This window comes from Empidonax traillii, unplaced genomic scaffold (assembly GCF_003031625.1).
Source record: "Empidonax traillii isolate 1590-97213 ecotype Southwest subspecies unplaced genomic scaffold, ASM303162v1 scaffold1660:size130973, whole genome shotgun sequence".
Lineage (NCBI taxonomy): Eukaryota > Metazoa > Chordata > Aves > Passeriformes > Tyrannidae > Empidonax > Empidonax traillii.
The window spans coordinates 91174-105658 of NW_020956853.1; positions in this window are offsets into that span (position 1 = coordinate 91174).

A 14485-nucleotide genomic window follows, 5' to 3' on the forward strand; every position below is an offset into this window, starting at 1 on the left:
GAGTTACCTAAGTGACAAGGGGTACAACCAATAGAAACCGTACAACCGCAGCGCGCTATAACAATAACCAATAACATAACGAGTTGCCTCAGCTGTGCCCGCCTATACTGCGGCACTAGCTATCCAATCGTAGCTAACCATTTCTTGACCAATCAGAAACTTGTATTCCCTGAGGGGAATAAAATCTTAAAATATAAATATGAATATAACTCTTATAATAAATATTAAATACATTAAAAACTATTAAAACTGTCCATAAATACTCAGATACATAACGTCCATGCCGGTGGCAATAAATTAAGAGTCCTTTTAATATTTTTTGTAGGCTTCTTTCCAGAGGTAGAAATCATTTCTTTTCTGTGCTTCCGCAAAACTATTTTGTGCAAGTCATGAAAATAGACCAGGAACTGGGGGATGGCCACAGAAACAAAAGCTCCAGTGGCTCAGTTAATCTAACTTCTGCAGGACATGGGCCAGAAAATCCACCTGGAACAACTGTTGGATGAGCTACTGTAGAAGCTACCTGTAGAAACACTACTAATAACATTATCTTGGTTTTATTTTTTAAGGCCGTGGTCACAAAATCTTTGCCTGACTTAACAAGTGATTCCTTTCTAAATCAGTATATCTGATAGGGATACAAATCTGTTTTCCCTTACGGGTTTTGTTGAGTGAATCTTAAACCAGTAAAATCTGGTTGGTTGTATCTGATAACCTCTCTCAGTTGTCTGAATCACCTTCTTATTAAGATGAACAAATTAAGCTTTTTTTGTCCTTAATTATATGGTAGATTCTCTTACACTTCACAGAATCACAGAATGGTTGAAATTGGAAGGAACTTCTGGAGGTCATCTGGTCCATCCTCCCTTCTCAAGCAGGGCCACCTAGAGCTGGTTGCCCAGGACCATGACTAGATGACTTCTGAATATCTCCAGGGAGGGAAGCTCCACAACCTTCCTGGCCAACCTGTGCCTATGCCTGGCCACCTTCACAGCCGAAAAATGTTTCCTGATGTTCAGAGGAACCTCTTGTGTTTCAGAGGGTGCCTGTGGTCTCTGATCCTGTACCAGGGCACCACTGAGAAGAGTTTGTCTCTGCTCTCCTTCAGGGATTTATATACATTGATAAAACCCCCATATGCCTTCTCTTCTCAAGGCTAAACTGTCACAGCTTTCTCAGCCTCTCCCCATGAGACATCCTCCAGAATCTTGATCATCTATCTCAGTGGTCCTTTGTTGGACCCTCTCCATCCTATTCATGTCCCTCTTGTACTGAGAAGCCTAGACCTGGATGGAGTACTCCAGGTGCGGCCTCATCAGAGGGGAATGTCACCTCTCCCCTGCTTCCAACAATCCCAGTGCAGACCAGGATACCATTCTACCTCCTTTGTGGGAAGGACATGTTGTTGGCTCACCCCTAGCTTGGTGTCCATGAGGACCCCACGTCATTTTCTGTAAGGATTCAGACAGTGCTTTGGCTTGACATCAGCGGTGCAACATGACTTTATTCAGCTCACCACCAGCTTTCTTGAAAGGGTTATAGCAAAAAGGAGGATGTTATTCCATGTTCCATTGCTTCATACCTGTGAGAGATGCAACATGACCTTTACAATTAAGTACTTTTAGTACTTATTTAGTGCTTATGTAGTGCTTTTGTTTATTTAGACACCAGACACTCCTGGCCTTCTGCCCTCAAGTTCAAGCTCATACATGGTGTATCATCCCCTAAAACCAACAATTCCCTTTCAGAGCTGCTGCTTTCCTGAGCAGACTCTACCATCTCAAAGGGAAAATTATGTGTTTTCTTCTTAGATATACAAACCCATTTTTCATCTGTTCATAACTTCTTTACTGACATCCAGCTTGTTGAACAATCCAGATCATGGCACATTTTTCTTCTTAACCAGTTTTCCTGCAATCTTTCAGTCACTTACAAATGTTGTCATCAATAGATGTTATTTATTCTCATAGATGAGAAGATAAATTATTGTTGAGGCAGGAACTGAAGCCTGAATATCTATTAGGAATTTACATGTTTAGTCATTATTCTCTCTTCTTCATCCATTTCAGGTTCAAATAGATAACTTTAGATCCATTTAATACACTTAGCATTTTAATTAATTGTTATATTTGTAGTCAACATCCCTATGGTTGCGAGTTAAATGTGCTCTAGAACTCAATCAAATTTATCATCGCATTAAAAGGAAGAAAAACAACTTCATTTGCAGCATTTATTTCCTGTAAACCCATATCGATTAGTATTAATTATATTATCCTCCTTTAATTTTTTTATTAATTGAGTCCCCAGTCAGACAATTCATTAGTGGGAACAGAACTGATGCCAGACTGTTAAGCATCTAATTATGTGGATTTTTCTGTTCATATTTTAAAAAATTTAGCAACAAATTGTCTTCAATGCTTCACCAAGTTATAAAAAAAAATATTTATTTTCCAGACATCTGATCATTTCTTTGAAAGCTCCTCAAATTGTCATATTGTAAAATACTGAGCAACCACAGATGAAGTTATTCCTTTGTTTGTATCCATATAATTTTTTTTCTTCTTCTAAGGGATTAGTAGCACTTGCTGTGAGAGGTTACTGAACCTTCTGGTCTAGTTTAATACCATTACTGAACTGGACTGACACCTGCTATTAACATCTTTGCCCATGTACTCATATATACAGAGTCAAATCTGAACACATTTTTAAAAGAAAATATTGCAGAACAAATAGGACCTTTTTTTCTCATTTTGAAATCTCATGAACCCAGAAAGAACAGCTTTCCACAATTTCAGATGGAGCACTGAAAAAAAAAACCCGCCAGGTGTTAGATGTAAGAAAAAGAAATCACCTGAAAAGGACTGAAACATTTCCACTCCTTGTGCCACATTGTCCCCTCAACGAGGGTATGAAATCAGAACAACTCCTTATCCTGATCTGGCACGTTCTCTGCAGGGCAGAAACTGAAATACAAAGTGAAAAAACCTTGTGAAAACTCTGCATGGATAACATACACCTCTAAAATAGACAGGTAATGCACACTGGAATTTGTAGATCAGTAATTACATATGGATTCTTGTCAACCCTGGAATTCCTCCCAGAAGCAGATGAATGCTGCTCAGCCATGTGCCAGACATACAATGGGGTTGTAGGGCAGGTTTTTAGCAGGACAGGAGATGTTTGGGAACAGCCACTTGGGTTTCAGGGCCCAAAGAGAATCCAGTTTTGCTGTCGGTGTTATTTTTGAGAATGGGAATACTGGGTAATCATGAAAGAATAGTAAACTAGTAAACAGATTGAGCACTACTCTTCAATCTCAACTGATCTCCCATACTCTCCTAGTGCTAGAACATCTCCTGGAAAAGTTTGGGCTTGGATTAACTAGCAGTCTCCCAAGCATGGGGAAGAAGGGGTAGCCCATATCAGAGACCTTTCCTATTGTGCAATCTGGATGCAGCCACCTCTTTGGAAGGGCAAAAGCCATGCTGTATTGCTCTTCAGACCTCATACTTGTGAGGAACACAAGAAGAAGTCCTATAGAATAAGGGGGAATATAGTGCTAATAAACAGAGCTGTCTGGAATTAATCCTGGTTCTACTGAAGTCCATGGTGACTGTTAATGACTCAAGAAAAGGCTGAATATGGTCACTAAGATAACCCCAAGGTACCTGGATACCAGAAATCAAGGATGCAGTGTGATACTGGAAAATTAAAGGAATTTTCACTGTTTTGGAGTGTTCTGTAACTAAGTGAAAGAAAGAAACTATGAGGTTCCCTTTGAACTTGCACTTAGAGGAGATAAAAAAGCACCCATTTTTAACTGTGTTAAATAGTAGATACACTTTATATAATCATCTTTAAATATTCTTCAATGAAATGAGAAGAAATCATTAGCATTTTGGCATACAAATAGACTGGTTGTATCCTTATTATTACTCTTTTTTGATGTAACAGATCATCTTGATTGACAAGCATCATTATCACTTGAATAATATAGTTCTTTATTTTGTCTACAGGGTGGGATTCTTACTTTGATCATGGAGTCCTTCAGCACCTATAGCTGCTGCAGCTTTTCAAATGAACATCGTGGAGCCTGGGGATGTCCACCTCATTGAGGTTTCCTCTGATCCTGACAAGGTTCCCTGAAATATGGGCTTGACAGGTATGAAATAGGAGCTACAGGAGATCCAGATCATAATTCTGTAACACCTATCTTTATGTTATAAAGTGAAAAAGATTAGTGTAGCTTAAACCAAGAGCTAATGAGTGATTGATTTCTGGTTTTGGCTTCATCTTTGGTGCTCTTACTGTATGGTCTTGGGTGATAGTTGCAGTGGCACATCTGTCTGATCTGAATTATGGGCAGATAGTTTATGGAATGTTTTTAATGACCTTCCTGAGGGCAGGCTGTCTTTACTGCACTTTGCACAAAGTTCAAGATGATCTGTGTGTCAGAAGTGACTGATAGGAACATTTTATGTAGTGAAACATAATCAACTACTTGAAAGGAGCAGGTAAATGGCAAGAAGCTGCTTATGAAAGCTGAGATTACTGACTCCTTGAAAAAGGCTACCCAGAAGCTACTAATAGGAGCTGAGATTGGATAGTCAAAATCCATCTTCTATCATCTTAATTGAATGAGTAATGAATGGAATTCGGCTAAAGTTTTGGCAGGCAATTAAAAAAAAAAAAAAAGGCACAGAGCTGAAATATGTACCAATAAAGACTGAAATATAATTCACTGCCCGCAATATTGTTTTTGCTGACTGAAACAGCTGAAAGAGCATATAGATTGTTTGGTCCTGCTACTTGTCTTGCAGTTGACACCACATGTCAGGGAACTCACCATATCCTTGATTATCTGATGGAAACACCTTTTCAGTCTAAAGACGATTCCCTGTCTGGTTTGTGGCTGAAGTTTAATTGTACAGATGCCACGACAGGGCCAGAGATCAGTCTAAGCACTGTTTAGCAGCACTAATGAAAAAAAAAACAAACCAAAACAAAACCAAAAAAAACCCCAATCAACTAACAAACCAAATGATTCAGAACTTCATCTGTGACTTCTTGGTTTTCCACTGGTGTGGTTTTGCTCTGAACCTGTTGGTTGCCACAGGGAATATTCTTCAGATGTGAATTCTTGCTTGTCTATGCAGTGACCATTTTTGAGGTGATCTGATTCTTTTTTTGCTCAGGGAAACAACCTGGAGTCAGCTAAGCAGGTTAATAACGGTGCAGAATCTGGAGCAGGGGCTGGACCACCAACAAATTGACTGCAACTGAAAACACTATCCAGTCTGTTGGTTTAATTGAATCTGAAAAACTAGAGGACAGGATGGACTACAGATAAAATTGATGCAATTCTTTCTTCAATGGCACCAGTTCAGTTCTGAGCAGAGCTAATGGTAATTAGAAGTTTCTCTCATTTAATTCTAACTGAAGGTCACTTTAGTGTGCTTTTTTAATTCCTTTCTGCTGAAAAGTTAGGCATTTAGTCAAACTAGGTTTCCTCTCCAGTTGATGGATTTGCTCCAGCCAACTGGTCTAAACTCATACCTGACTTCTATGTTTAAAATTAGAGACCTGCACAAAGCTGTGGTTTTGGTTAAGGGCTCAGTGAAAGGCAGATTAAGGCAGTGAAAAACTAAAGGTGTGGTAATAATGAAAATAGGCAAAACCCAGTCTTATCTCTCTATTAATTTGCTACAAAATGATAAGACTGGGTCCACAGAAGCTTCTACTGCCACAGCGTACTCCTTAATCAGTCAGGGAAGATTTTTTTTCTTGGTGTCACCACAAGCAAAAGCAAAAAAGAAATTCTCCTGAAGCAGTTTTCCAAAGTGGTTTTGCCACACAGTATTTCTAGTTTCGGGTTTAATTGATAGGAGTAAAGGGAGAGAAACACCGACATAATCTCTTTCTACATGATTCAAAATTGTTATTCTTTAAGCTGTTTTCCTCAGACACCTTTCTCTAGCTCAACTGTGCAAGATTTTTGTTTGGTGAATAAAGGGTTGTTTGCTCATCTTTCATTGTTATTTTCACATCACGGGCAATTTTCAAGGGAAAGTTTTCCCACTTGTTTCCCAGATCCCCATTTGACAAATAGATAATATCTTGGCAGTCTTACAGCAGTTTATTCACAGAGCATCCAGTTCCACTAATGTGCTCTCTATTGACCAGTCCTAATTTTCTGTGTAGTTTTACTACTGTCTTCACACTGCATATTAATTGGCAAAGGCTCAGTGCTTTGATAACACCTTCATTTAGCTGGTCATAATGATGGCCCAGAGTGGTTCATTAATATTTGTGGCAAATGCATTCATTAATTAAAAAAAAAAAAAAAAAGCACATGTGAAAACCAGATAGCTCCAGGTGATAACAGCAATGGGACTCATCTTCTTGCCACTACATGTGTGTAAGACTTTATATCATAGATTCACTGAAACTTTAAGCCCGGAAAAGACCCTCATGATTACCAAGTCCAACCATCATGTTCACCGCTAAACAGTGTCCTCAAGGGTCATATCCACATGGTTTTTGAATGTTTCCAGGGATGGTCACTCCATCACTTACCTGGGCAATCTGTTCCAGTGCCTGAACATCCTTTAAGTGATGAAATATTTCCTAGTAACCAGTCTAACCTCCACTGATGCCACTTAAGGCTATTTCCTGTCATGCCATCACTTATTTCTTGGAAGGAGAGATGGACACCCACCTCACTACAACCTCCTTTCAGGTGGTTGTAGAGAGCAATTAGATCTCCTCTCAGCCTCCTTTTCTCCCGGCTGAAAAACCCCAGCTCCTGTGTGGGGGCCACTGAACCAAAATGTTACTCCTATAGACAGCATGTATAGACTGTAATGCTCATTTGTTATCACTGAGAGATGATGTTTAGTACAAGTTCAGGTTTCCTTGAGAATCCAAAATATTCACGAGGGATTGACAGATATAGTGAAGCTGTAAAACCTTGATCCTTCTGGAGAATCAGTGGGAAGCCAGGCAGGATAGACAGGGCTATCCTCCAAATCTTGACATTTTGAGTTGCTTCAGGAACTGCATTCATATATCACTAATTCAAATATCTTTCCATTAAAAAAAACCCATAACATAAACTTTGCCCAGGGCACGGTGCCCTTTCCACTAAGGCTTGAAGTTCCCATTAATTTCTTATTCATGTCTTCCCAATGGGAAGATGAGCCTGAATAGCAGTTCAGAGGTTAGATTTTTGTTAGTTTAGGCTTTTGGTGCCTACCTAGAAACAAGATTGTACTTTCCAACAAAATACGAGTATTCAGCCTTTATAACATATGTGAGAGCTCTGCTGTTGAACCACAGAATAATGTTACCACTATTCCATACAAACTTTAACAATTCTGCTAATTCCAGGAGTTCAGGTCACTCAGTATTCTCGAGATTTGATTTTTTTTTTTTTCTTTTTGCCTGGTCACTCACTTTGAATGTAAATTTTCCCATGCTCTCTTTATGCAGTTTGCATATAAAATCTGACAGAAATTAATTTTTTTCTATTACTTTTCTCTTTTTCATCTTCCTGTATATTGCAGTGTCCACAGGTTATCAGAGGCTACTTGTGTACATCGACATGTATTTTGGCACTGCACCTCTGCAAGACTCAACAGAATTGTCTCCTTTTTGTTTTAATGGAGTGAGTGGAAAATTTACACACCAAAGTGAAGAGAGATAGGAGATGCAGCCTCTCATGTGACTTTATCTAAAATACTGAGGAATTTATCACAGTTGTGTTTCCTCTGACTTTGGAGAAGAGCACATGCAGAATTGATTAGAGGAATTCACTGTCACACTGGGAAATTGTACTTCCCTGAAGATTAGAAGGGTGATATTAATTATTGAGAGTTCATTTCTTTTTAGGGAATGGGACAGTGAGGTTGGATAAAACAAGTTTAAACATGTGGGAACTTTCTCCCAAACCATTTCCTTTTGCACTTGAAACCCTTCTGAAATTTCTGCCACTGCAGCTTTGCCCCTGGTGTGATGTTGTCTAGAATTACTCAGAAAGGTCAGTTCCAAAAGAAGCACTGAAATAACACAGAATAAAGGCTTGGCATCAGAGTCTCAAACAGTTTTGGAACTGGCTATGTCTAGAAAATTGCTTTTAAGAAACATATATTTTTTTTTACAATTTTTTTTTTTTTTTGGTTAAAACTTTTCAGATCCATTTGTTTTGGAAAGTTTGGCTGAACCTCTGAGCTGGAGTTCTTTTCAGTCATACCTAAAAGAGGGTATTATTTACACCTAAGGGCTTTTTTCTTGACTCTTGTTTCTGCCTGGGAAGGACCTAACCTTTTGCCACAACACTGGAGTCAAGATCTGGAGTGGGAGCAGTGGCAATTAGCCAAGACCCTTGGCTGAAGTAGGACTTGGAAAGGAACTACTGGAAGTTTTCAGGGAGAAAATTAAATAATTAGAGTGATAATGTGGAGATACGGATTTGACATCACAGACTTTCCATGTAATCGTGGTCAAGGTACCTCTGAGGCATCTAAATATTAAATATCAGGGGTTAGCAAAATTTCAAGGTTGCTTCCATTGTGAGTTAATAGATATGAGTAATCCTACTACTTTTCCTAATCTAATCTACCACTAATCTAATATGAATCATTCCAACCAGCTTGAATTCCTGCTTTAGGACAATACAAATTGCCTTGCATTAGGTATTTCTCTTTACACACAAGCATTACATCTGGTTAAGAGATTCTAGATGAGATACGTATTTAATACAGCCATATTTAGGTGGGATAAATCCCAACTTTAACCTCTGAATAAACTGATTTCTTTGTTGTAATATGGGAATAATATTATTGCTGTTTCTCTTCTTTGTATGTCTTACCTGTTGGATGGAAGTTCTAGGTCCTGAAATGTAATAGATTTTGTTCTCAGGTTGATTATCTTTATTTAGAGAAATTATTTTGAAGCACCAGACAAATCAGGGTTAAATCAACATAGATTTTATTGCCGTGAAATGCTTGATCAAATGTGGTCATTATCCTCATAGACTCATGTAAAACAGGTAGCTTGTATAGGAAATAGAAATATAAAAGATTATGTTTTCACCACTGAATTATAAATTAAATTAAGTGGAAGGAAAAAAAAAAAAACCAAAACCAAACCAAACCAAAACTCCAAACCAATAAATAGGACACTGTTTGTTGGTGACCGAGTGCGCACTCACATTTAAATACAATCACAACAGCTGCTGTACAGAACAGAATTGTACAAAATAAAGAAAAATAAAGAATAGCAATAAAAAAGATCCGACCTCTCCAAATGACCTTCACCTGGCAAAGGAAAACGACTATATCTTCCTCCCCCATTCCCCACACAGCTGTATATAAATTCTTGTCCAACCTGAAATGAAGGTAGAGGCAAAGGATATTTTTATAGATACAGTCCTTGTATAATTATGTTTATTGATTCTTCCTTGTGTTGCAGGCTTGTGTCTTCTATTAATGCTGTTTCTTCTTGTCCTTAAAATAAAGAATTAAAGCAGCGGAACTATTTCTCCAAAGGATAAACGAAAGTCAAATGACCTTGGAATTCACCAGCAGCCCTTTTGGATACCTAAGACAACTAAGACCAAAACTGCTTGTTGGTATTAGGAAACAAACAAACAAACAAACAAACAAAAAATAGCAGTTAGAGAAGTTGGCTCTTGGGACAGTAACCAGCCCTTCAGGAGCCTGGCTGCAAAATTGTGAGCTGCACCTGTGCCACTGAGTCACGTTCAAAGGAAGAGATGAGCTGGGGAAATATTTACAGAGGTCCAGGATTTGGAAGGACTGTACATTGTGCCTGCTCTGGAGCAGATTTTTTTTCTGGTTTTAGGAAAAATTACAGAGAAGCTTCAAAAAGAGCAGATTCCATGTTGATTTGGAGAGCTGAAGTCTTTTCCCAACGAATGTTGGAGCTTATCTTTACAAAAGAAGTAAATGAAAGGTCCAGATTCACCCCTTGTGCCAGGTCTCCAAGGCAACAGAATGACACCCAGAAGGAGTTAGGGTTAGAGATGGCAGCATGAAGGACAAAACTCTTGACAGTCTTCAGTTGTAGGTGGTAGGGTCATCACTGCATGTCTGTGGTTCACTCCCCATTACAGGCCACAAGAACTCTGTTCCAGTTCTCATCATCTGATAAAGCTCTCCCTTTACTCCACATATCTGACATGAAATGATACTAAAGGAGGACTGTGTGCACAGAGAACCAAATCTGAGGGCAGAGGTTGGGGGTGGGAATGTTCCTCCTGCTCTGCCAGACTTACCTTCTAAGCTTAGTCAAGACATGAACTGTTTGTACTCACTGTGACTAACACCTTGCTCTACAAAAATAGGTGTGTGGTTATCACTGTGTCTACTTCATGATTAATTTGCTAATAAATCCAAGTATCAGGATCTGGTCTTTTTGAGTCAATGTGTCAGGGCCTAGGACAAGGAGTAAGCTCAGGGTCCTACTTAAAGTGTCTTGAGATTGGTGGTGAGAAAGGTGTGATTCACACAGAGCTGAGCAATGGGCTGAAATACAACAGGATCCAACTCAGACAGAACTTGGGATGTGAATCAATTTTTGGAGCTCAAAAATCATGATGTCTCGTTGTCCTGGCCACAGAATTTTGGATACTTTTCTGTAGTGCTTTGGTGGTTTTGACATTGAATAAACACTTCTATGACCTCTTAAAGGAAGATTTTGGTTTTTTCTTTTTTTTTTGGGGGGGGGGGTCAGATAATTTACAAGTCAAAATGGTACAAATATAGTTGAATTTGCCACCAGCGAGCACCCACTAACTTCAAATCGTGTCCTTCCTGCAGGCAAATCTAATTCATGAATGTATCTTGAGATGGAGACACTTCCACAGAGACAAGGACTAAGAAAACAATTTAAAAAACCCCAAAACCATAACATGGGAACTTGGGCATGTGGACAACATGGGAATATAACTGGATGCGAATCTAGGCTGAGATTTTAACAGCAACATCAGTGAACTCATTGCTTAAAACCACACTAAAAGTCCCAATTTCAAAAACTAAAGGCAATTTGACACCAAACAGATCTGACAGTTCAGCAGAAAAGGCAGTAATAAAAGTTTTTCTCAGAAAAAAATTGTTGTGTGCAATTAAAAACAAAAAAACAGAGAGCCTGTGAATGTCAGCAGACTTGGAGTTACATTTTAAAAGAATTTTGCTTTTAAAATGTGCTATGGGAAAAACCAGAAAGTTTGAGATGTAAATACAGGTAGCCTCTTACGGGTAAGAATATATAGCAGTTCAACCAGGTAGAATCGGGTTTATATTGAACCTTACCAAAAATATATAGGGGTCATTAAGTAAAAAAGTGGAAGTTCTGGGGCTTGAAGAGTGCTCAGATTTATTAATATTAATAGATCAAAGGGGAATCCAGGTCAAAAATAATTTGTTGCCTGCAGAGCAGAGGCTCATAGTGATTATGTAACAGCAAAAGACGTAAGTCTTGAAATAAATTATTGTTGGGACTTTTGGACCATATCCTGAAGAGGCAAATACTTCAAATAATTCTGTATGCATAATATTTCTGATATCAGACATTTTAATTTGATGGTAAGAAAATGCTTCTTTCCCCAACAGTTTCACAGATTAATCTGTCCAACCAGTCTTTCCTCCTTCTCCAGAAGGTTGATATTCTTGGTGGAGAAAACTGAAAAACATCTAAAAAATTTTTTTCTTATGTGTTTTCCCCTCCATCAAAATCTAATTTAAATTTATCCACATCTAGAAGTAGAGGTTTACAATTAAATTGTTTTACAGCAAATTTTCATGTGGCAAATCTGCATATCTGACATAGTCAAACTTTTTTCCCCTTTTTAATCCATCTTCTTGGGCAATAGAAAAAGCAGAATGAGTTCCCTTTTCACTTTTAATCATGGTTACCCACTTTCACACTCAAGTATTTCATGTTCTAGAACAGCACCACAATGTTTCTGCTGAAGACATCTCTGAGGATCATTCATTTGATTTTAGCATTTCTCCAGAAGTGCTGGAGTGAAAAATTCATTCACTGAAGTTTAAGGTTTTTGAGGCACTTATCTGATCTTAGTGTTTTAAGGAGATGGAGTCCTGTGGAGATACACCTTTAATGGAGATATGCCTTAATGGAGATATACCTTTAATGCATGGATGGTGCCTGGATAGCACTGGAGTAGGTATCTAAGTTATCTACCTACCATGAGCAAGGACAAATTTGGGCAAAAGCATAGGATTTTTTTTTTTTTTTTCAGATTTCCTGATGTAAACAAACAGGGATTCCTTATTTTCTATGGTGTTTTCCCACAGTGATGGCAATGTCCTTACTGACCTCCAGAGGAACAGCATCGTGCCATAAGTACTATATATATCCTTCCATACACTTGGAAGGGGAGGATGACCTGGTTAATTCAGATTGAATCCTCACACCATGGCTGTAAACACCCTTGGATATTTGTCACAGTCCTTAGGTTTAGTCTAAGGTTGATGCTCCAAGGTGTAACTCGTGCTAAGTACTTCTAGAAAGCTAAAATGTAGACATGTGTATGAGAGTTTTTGTGCTTTATTGGCTTCCTTTATATATAGATACCTACTCGAGGAAAGTACACCATTTCAGGGCATTCCTCATCACCCTGAGGTGAGATAAAGCGGGTATTTTAAGTGCCTTTCTCTCTCCACTGACTAGAGGGAGAGGAGGATGATTAGACAATTTGTAGTGAGGTACAGTGCAAAATGCCACTGTTACATTCCAAATGTTATCTGTATAGAATAAGAGGCACTTCCAGATGATCCCTCCTATGTGTTCTAAACCATGCAAGTCAAGTGGACACCTGTAGTTATCTCGTGCTGTCTCTGGGATCCTCCAGCTCCTTCTCCAGGGAAGTTCAGTTCTCCTAAAGTTTTCATGTCATATCTGACAAAACTCTGGCTGTCTTACATACCTAAAACATCACAAATGGCTCTAAACTTTTGCATGTGGACAACTATATTATTTCCTACCATAGAAAAAGTTGAATTGTCCCTTGGAAGAAAAGGTCTGATTCGGCTGGTCTTACATAGAGTACAGATGGGAAACATTAAGCTCTCCCTGTAATGCCATTCCTTCCTATTTTTCTCAATAAAGTGGTGTCAAAGAAACAAGAAAAGGAATGGAATAAAGGTCTTGTTGAAGGAGTTAGAATCTGACTGGGAAAATTCCCTTGACTCAAAGAGGCTTGAGTTCAAACTATGAGTCCCATGTTTTCTGTGTGAGGATGGGTGGTAGGTGGTAAAGCAATATTTTAAAAGCACATTAGCAAGGTTATTACCACTCAGCTACTGTGGACTAAGCCAATCTGTCTTATTTGTCATTTTGTTTTTATTTTATTTTCAGTGACTGGATTCTGTTAGACCTCTGCACCTCAGCTGGATTTATAAAAGACAATAAAGCTGCAGAAACAAGCTGCTGAGGAAAAGAAAGCATCATAAAATCAAGGCAACACAAAAGGTGACTCCAAATGCCTGCACTGATTGTGTTGAACCCAGGTATGGCAGAGTGCTGTGGGACCAAGGGCTGAGAAAACAGGGGACAGAAGCCCGTGCTGTCATTTGAAGTGAAGTTCACAGAGGGATCAGGGCTCTCACTGAAAACTACCAAGGTTTGTTTTTGTTTTAGTCTGCCATGCTCTTTTCACAAGAGACGCCTCAGCTGCTGCTCGAAAGGCCAGGACAGATCCCCAACAGGTTCTGGCCTCATTCCAGCGCAGCTTTGTTGTACATTCCCATCTGGGGATGAGCAGCCCCCAACACGGAACAGTTCATTTGTCCCATGACCCAAAAATTCCATTTTTTTTTGCCAGGTTTCCGTATTGTTTTCCCAATGGTGAGTAGATCAGGTATTTCCGATGTGGATCAGAGGAAGCCCTTCTTCCAATCTGTCCAGCCTGCAAGCAAAGTCAGGATGCTGGAACTGCGTGTCCCACCACCGATGCACTGACCCTAACTCTGCAGCCGGAGGAGAAAGTGCTTCAAATTTCATGTGCCACCTCAGCCAAGTCCAGAAGTGCTTATAAAAAACAGTGTTAGTGTATCATTCAGAACAATCAAATACTACGTGCACAAAAAAGCAGTTTAGAGCAACATAAACTTTAAAAAAGTGACAATTTCATCACACAATTACTGTACACTGCTGTTCTTAGGGTTGAATACTTTCCTTTCTCACGCTCTCTTTCTCTCTGTTTTAATCTTTCTCGTTTTTATTTTCTTTTTTTTTTTGATTTTTCCTTTTTTTTTTCTTTTCCCCTCCCACCCCTTTTTTTTTTTTTTTTTTTTTTTTTTTTTTTTTTTTTTTTTTTTTTTTTTTTTTTTTTTTTTTTTTTTTTTTTTTTTTTTTTTTTTTTTTTTTTTTTTTTTTTTTTTTTTTTTTTTTTTTTTTTTTTTTTTTTTTTTTTTTTTTTTTTTTTTTTTTTTTTTCTTTT